Source organism: Chrysochloris asiatica, unplaced genomic scaffold (assembly GCF_000296735.1).
Source record: "Chrysochloris asiatica unplaced genomic scaffold, ChrAsi1.0 scaffold00059, whole genome shotgun sequence".
Classification (NCBI taxonomy): Eukaryota; Metazoa; Chordata; class Mammalia; order Afrosoricida; family Chrysochloridae; genus Chrysochloris; species Chrysochloris asiatica.
This window is the reverse complement of record NW_006408577.1, coordinates 2,439,438-2,446,925: the sequence shown is the minus strand read 5'-3', so window position 1 is coordinate 2,446,925 and position 7,488 is coordinate 2,439,438. Positions and strand designations below refer to the sequence as shown.

Genomic DNA, 7,488 nt, shown 5'->3' with positions numbered 1-7,488 from the left:
GCGAGCTCCCAGCGAGGCGGAGGGGACGCGGGAGACCCCCGCGCGCTGTGGCCTCCCGCCGCCGCCGCCCGGCTCGGCTCCTCCCGGCCGCGCAGTCAGCAAGTTCCGAGGCGAGCGCGGGGGAGGGGCGGGTGCGGACTGGCGCGCGTGCTCGCTGCTTGCCTGGCGGAGGGGAGCGCGCTGCTGGCAGTGGCGGGTGCAAGCTGCTCCCGCGCGCTCCCGCGCGCTCTCCGCGCTCCCTTCACCCGGGGGGCGCACGCGTCGGCCCGCGCGCGGCCAGGACAAAGAGCGCGGCGGGGACCAGACAAGCTGGCCCCTGCCGACGGAGTCCGCGCCGGAGAGGACGGGGGCGCGGGCGCCGTCTCGCGGGGCTGCTGTGCCGCGGGGTGGCTTCCGGCCTGTGTCCGCCTCCGGGGAGAGGCTGCCCATTGGGCTACCCGCCCCGAGGGCCGGGGCTGGAGTGCCCTTGCAGCTGGCAAGTTGAGGTCACCCCCACTGCTGGCAACATGCCCTTAAGCCTGCTCGAGGGCTGGCGTGGACCCCGGGGCCCCAGTGCCTGGTCAAGGGCCCTGAGCTCCAGGCTGAGAGTCCCCAGCTGCCCTAAGCGTTGGAGAGACTGATAGGTGTTGTTAAAGAGAGCAGGGACGCCGTGGGAGGTGGGGAAAGAGACTTCTTCCCCTCCTGTGAGCAGGAAGAAAGGTCCTGGACAGACATTCAGGGGGATAGAAAGGATTTCTAGACTAGAGAATCAGCTTCTGTGTCTCTTTGGCCCGCAGCCTGCAGTCCCAAAGTGGACTAGCCCTAGGAGGCCTTGAAAGCTTAAATCCAAAACAATTTTTTAATGTGCCGCTGAAGAATTTTTTAAGTGAGAGAGGAAAACTTGGAGGGTCTCACGACTGTTGTGAATTGCATGCCAGATGCCAGTTCTGGACACAGTGATATGGTCACGGAATCCACACAGGGAAAAAAACTTTAAAGTCAGTGGAAGTGAGGTTTATTCACTGTTCTATCTTGCAGAGCTTCCAGGTGGACTCTGCAATTTTTGCCCCAGGCACAAAGTAGCCAAAAGTACAACAACTTCCTGTCAACAACAGCCCAGACCTTTTCTAGCTACTGAGAATTTGCTCCAATGATGGAGGCTCAAAGGAATTTGTGGATTCCTCTCCCACAAGTATTCAGGGGTTGGATGTTGGGAGAATGGAGTTCACCAAGGGAGTAAGAATGACAATCAGATAAAAGAGAGTTAAAGGAAACAAAACAGGCTGAGTCAACATATGCTGATATTTCCTAAAAATTCTTATTTTACTGAAGTTTTGGTAAAGGTTTCTCACATTAAGTTATATTCCTGTCATTTTCAAAAGACATTACTTATAATGAGGGCAATGCTGCTAGCTGGTATGAAGTCCTAGTGTGACAATAAAACCTTAGACTGTTAACCTTGCAAGGTCAGCAGGCAGTTCAAACCCACCAACCACTCCTGGGAAACCTTATATAAGGTCACTAAGAGTCTTACCAACTTGAGGGCACTAAACAAGCTGCTGGGCATTCAAAATTCACACATTCATTTGTGTTTTTAATGTCAGATTCCTTTTTTCTGCGTTACAAACAGGTTTTCAGTCCAGAAAAGGAGCAAATCATTAACGCTCAACAGGTTGATAAGGAGGGTATTCCAGTCAGAAAATTCAAGAAATGGTGAGGAAATGATGTAATGTATATGTGGACAAGCATTTTGATTTGGTTGGCTCAAAGGATGCTTGTAGGAAGAACTTGTTAAGTGCCTTTGAGTCGGTTCTGACCCATAGCGACCCTGGACCAAGGAGCAGCTGGTGAGCTTGAACCGCCGACCTTGCAGTTCAAATTGACCTTGCAGACCAGGGCATTAACCCACAGCACCACACCCAAGGAGCTCTGGTAGCGTAGTGGTTACGAATCGGGCTGCGAACCTTAAGGTCAGCGGTTCGAAACTACCAGCTGCTCCGCGGGAGAAAGATCAGGCTTTCTACTCCCGTAAAGATTTACACCCTCGGAAACCCTGTACAGGGTCGCTATGGGTCGAAACCAACTCGACGGCACTTAACAACAACAACAACAGTCACACCCAAGGAGCTTAATTGGTGCAAATAGAGACAGGATTCCCCTAAAACTCACTATAGCGCATGCTGCCTCTACAGTAAAAACAAACAATTTGGACTTTGGACTCTGCTCTGTTTGGTATGGAGGACTATAAAAGGAAATAATATATTGAAAGTGGATATTTTAGAAAATATCATAGAAATGACCTGAAAGTCCAATGACTCTTAAATTTTGGGTGTGACAAGGAGGAGACAAAAGAGATAAATATATTTAGTTGTATTTTGGTAGAGCATCTCTTCAGAAGAAACAACATTGGGCTGAAAAACAAGGAAACTAGGCTCTAATTCTCATTCTACTACTAGTTTGTATGACCGAAGGCAAGTTACTTGTTTCAACTTAATTTTTCATATATGTAAAAGGAAATTGTATCAAAGATTCTAAGTACTCTCTTACTCAAAAATCCCATGATTCTTCAATGAGTCTGAAGACATGGCAGGAGTTCCACGCAGCAGAATACTTCTTGTTGGTAGATGCTGTCAAATCATTTCTGGCTCATAGTGACCCCTGTGAACAACAGAACAAAACACTGTCCGGCCCTGCATCATCCTCACAATGATTGCTATGCTTGCTGTGTTTAAGCTCATTGTTGCAGCCACAGTGTCACTCCATCTCCTTGAGGGTCTTCCTCTTTTTCCAATGGCCCTCTGCTTTATCAAGCATGATGTCTTTCCCCAGGCACTAATTCCTCCTGATGTTATAGTTAAGTACCTTGGAGTGGGTTCTGACTCTTAGTGACCCTGCACAGGGTTTCCAAGGCTGCAAATCTTTAAGGGAGCAGAAAACCTCATCTTTCTCCCAGGGAACAGCTGGTAGTTTCGAACTGCCCACCTTGAGGTTAGCAGCCCGATTCATAACACTATGATACCAGAGCTACATAAGCCAAACTGACCATCCTTTCTCCTAAGGAGCATTCTGGCCATACTTCTTCCAATATAGGTTTGTTTGTTCTGACATTTCATAATTCAAAGGTATCAATTCTTCTTCAGTCTTCCTTGTTACACTGTCCAGTTTTCACATACATAATGAGGCGATTGAGAATAACATGACTTGGTCGTTGACACCTCAGTCCTCAAAGTGGCATCTTTACTTTTTCTTTTTTCTTTTTTTTGGCATCTTTACTTTTTCAAGCTTTAAAGTGTTAATGGAATACTTGTTGTTAAGTGCTGTCGAGTGGATTCTGATCCATAGTGACCCTGTATAGGGTTTCTGAGGAGCAGCTGAAGAGCTTGAGCAGCTGACCTTGTGGTTCAAAGTGACTTTCAGTCCAGCGCATTAACCCAGTACTTAGGAACTACTAAATGCTGGAAAAATCAGCTGAAACATTGTCTTTCATTGAATAAGCTCACATGGTAGTGAGGCAGCCAGAAATGTAGTATATAGAATGGTGTTATACTAAAATAGAAGGAGCTCTGGTAGCGTAGTGGTTACGAATCGGGCTGCGAACCGCAAGGTCAGCAGTTTGAAACTACCAGCTGTTCCGCGGGAGAAAGATGAGGCGTTCTGCTCCTGTAAAGATTTACAGCCTCGGAAACCCTGTACAGGGTCGCTCTGAGTCAGAACTGACTCCACGGCACACAGCCACCACCATACTAAAATAGTGAACAGAATGAAAGTTGTCGTTGTTGAGTGCTGCCAAGTGGGTTCCAACTTATAGTGACCCTGTTTAGCGTTTTCAAAGAGTGGCTGCTGACTTTGAACTGCCAACCTTGAGGTTAGCAGTCCAGTGCTTATCCTACAGTGCCATACGCCCAATAGATATTTATAATGCTCCTGGTCAAGTCCTGGCACATAGTAGGTCTTCAATAAATAATAGTTACTATATTGTTAAAGATACCATAAAGTGAATGGATGGCTCTATAAAGGTAGGAGTTGTCCTAGTGTGGTTCTGCGGCTTAATGCACTGGACTACACGGAGGATTTGAACCACAAGGTCAACATTTCAAACTCACCAGCCACTCCTTGGAAACCCTTTACAGGGTCGCTATGAGTCAGAACCATCTCAATGGCACTAAAACAACAACATAAAAGTAGGAAGAAGAGATACCTGCTCCACAATATTATGTGCCCAGTAGCCTTTATTCACCTAACTAATGGGGTCCTCCAAATGGTCTGTCGCAGCTCTCCTCCAAGGTACCAAGACATGACCACCTTGATCAGAAGCAACTTTTAAGTTATGAGTTGTTTCTAATGTCAAGTTATTTCTCACAAGATAATTAACTTGGTCTAGTTTTTGCCATGTCTATCCTTAAAATCTTTGATGCAGTGGTTAACCAAACTGTCAGCCACTCTATGGGAGAAAGATGTGACAGTGTGTATCTATAAAGATCACAACCTTAGAAATAAGGAGCAATTCTACTCTGTTCTATAAGATTGCTGTGAGTCAGAATCAAGTCAACAACAACGGTGTTTAGATTGGTTTTATCTTTAAAATTCAGTTTTATGTTTTATAGGCACTCCTGGGGCATACAAATGTAGTCTAATGCAAAATTTTCCGTAAAGTGTATAAAATAATTTCCCATAAGGCTTTTCAAAATAGCACCACAAAGCAGACACCAGCTACCACAAGAAGGTTTTCCCCTCTCAATCTGTGTTTCTCTTGTTGACATAAGGAACTTGCCGATCTCTCATCCTGAAAGAGAGGTAGCAGTAAAAGAAAATACACTAAATCCAATTGCAACAGATATCACCTCAATTACTTTCTCTCCTCTTTCCCCCAGAAAGGATCTGTTCATAAGGGCACACTGAGCTCTGGGTAAGGCAGGACTCAGAAGCCTGGTAGCATAGTGGTTACAAATCGGGCTGCTAACCTCAGGGTCAGCAGTTCGAAACTACCAGCTGTTCTGCAGGAGAAAGATGAGGTGTTCTGCTCCTGTAAAGATTGACAGCCTCAGAAACCCTGTACGCTATGAGTTGGAACCGACTCCACAGCACATAACCACCACCACCACACTGTAAGATGGTTTCTCCTGAGCCTCTCAATGGGCTTCATGAGTATGGGTGTGTGTATGTCTACACAAAATATAAATAGTTTGAGTTGCTTAAAAGGTCTCTGAATTGAGTAATTGTGTAAGGTACGGTAAGGCTACAGATGTTTGTTTAATCCGCCACCAAAACCAGCAACATACTTCATATATAATACATGTAGAATAAATAATTATTCATTTGTTTCATTGGTTTTAGATTTCTCTCCACCACTCAGTAACTTTTCTTAATATCCTTCCATTTTATTCCCTTTATTTTTTCAGAAACTATTTCTGATGTTTCCCGACCATATCCTTTTGTTTTCTGGTGATATAAATTTTCTACACATGAAATCTGGATTGATTTACTAGGAAAGCATTTCTTGGTTCAGCTCTAGTTTAAAAAACCGTATTTACCATTGTTAGTTCCAGTGGCTCTGGATAACCAGAATCCAATGTGCTTTCTGCTTGCCATGTAGGAGTTCATTAACTGCATGGAGTGTGGAAAGCCAGCCACAGGTCAGGCGCTGGACTGGGCCTAGAGAAGTAAAGGGGCAAAAGCTTCATTTGACTCAGGACTTTATGTCTCATAACTCAGTCACATACTGCTTTTCCTTTTCGAGATAACTCTGAGGGAGTGTAAATAACAAAAATGGAATATGTCTTTATTTCATTAAGAGCTTATACACATGAAAAAAAAACATGAGTGTGTTATGAAAACAAAAGGCATGAGCAGAAAAAAATTTAGAGCAATACATTTATTAAATGTCACTTTTTTTTTTTAGAAAAAAGTTCATACCAAAAAGAAAAAACAAATTAAAATGAGATCTATCAAAATAGCAAAAAATCCAAGTTGAATGATTATAATCATTGCAGAAAAAAAGAAAAGAAAGAAAACAAATCTATTTTAAGTGGTATTATAAGCTGGTTTTCAAAAATCAGCTGGAAATTTGGAAATTCGTGTCAAGAGCCTTAAATGTGTGCATACCCTTTAACCAAAGTCATTCCATTTCTAGAAATGTATCTTAAGAAGTCATTCCAAGTATAGAAAAAAAAACACAGAAAAATTGGAACTAGCCAACTGCAAAAACCATGTAGGAGCTATGGCTGACTTCTCTTGGCTTCATAAGAGGGAAAGAGACTCAAGCTCAAAATCATCCCAAGGCCGATTCCTATGAAACAGAAGTCAGACATGCTTAGAAAAACTCAGGACACTTCAGTTCTCTAGTCAGGAACACCTCTTGTCTGCCATACTGCAGGCATGCCTCACTCTTGTTTTCATCCTCTTTCAGACATGCATTCCTTTGGACTCTGCTCTGCTCTGGCAAATATTACAAACTTCTTTTACCAGTCCATGAATGCTCAAATGGTACATTCTTCAAGCCAGTCTTCTACCTGTAGGTACTCAACTTTACTTAGTCCACAGGCCTACAACCCGAAGCTGCTCTGTCTCTCCATGTCACCGCCTCTGCTGTCACTCCGCCTTTGCCTCTTGCCATTGCTTCTGGTCATCACTTCTGCAGTTGCTGTTTCTCTAGGTAGGGATCTCATGTGTCACTCGTGCTGTTCCTTCTTGTTAGTCCTGGGATCTTCTGTCTCTGCTTCTAAGATGGTTCCTTTTAAACATAGGTGGAGGGCAAAACTAACCAATCCCAGCCTTAGAATACTGTATACCTTATTTACATGGTCCCACACAATCACTGGAATCCTGATGTGGTGCTGAGGATAAGCACTCAACTGCAATATCAGTTTGAACCACAAGGTCGGGCCGTTCAAGTTTACCAGCTGCTCCTAGGAAACCCTATATAGGGTTGCTACAAGTCAGAACTGATTCAATGGTACTTAACATCAACAACAACACCCAAGCACTTGGTGGGAATTAAGAAGCATTTGGATAGATGAGCCATATAAAGTAAATTCAAGACTCTACATCAACTATAAGAAAATGATGAAACAAACTGGTTAACCCACAACTTGAAGCTTATAGCTATTGAAATGACACACATGAGAAATATGCAATAATATAAGAATTGTTGTTAAATGCTGTTGAGTTGGTTCCAACACTAAAGAGTGGCTGGTGAATTTGAACCACCTGCCCTGCAGTTCAAACTGACCTTACAGTTCAGTGTTTATCCAATAGTGCCACACCAGGACTCCAATAAGTCATGATAATATGTTGATGAGGGCATCCTTTGTCTATTTTATTTCTTCTTGTGAAGTCATCATGCACAAAATGCTCAATAAAAAATAAATATTTGTTGAATGAATATACACAAGATCTTTACGATAAAACAGTCTGAAAGAACACCCACACTTGCAGATACTACCCACTTGACCTGACTTCAATGACTGCATGATCAGAGCTCAACCAGAAATAGAAAGAAGAGGAAAAAAA

At 43.7% G+C, this 7,488-nt stretch overlaps 1 protein-coding gene across 1 annotated transcript in view; it reads right to left on the bottom strand.

Moving 5' to 3' along the window:
- Window positions 1-314, bottom strand: part of LOC102824589 (ubiquitin-conjugating enzyme E2 E3-like) — a 119,026-nt gene extending 118,712 nt beyond the window's left edge. The window contains exon 1 of the mRNA XM_006864008.1: window positions 163-314. The gene's annotated coding sequence lies outside the window, so the exon portion shown is untranslated. The remainder of the gene's footprint in view (window positions 1-162) is intronic.
- Between the last annotated feature and the right edge of the window lie 7,174 nt (window positions 315-7,488).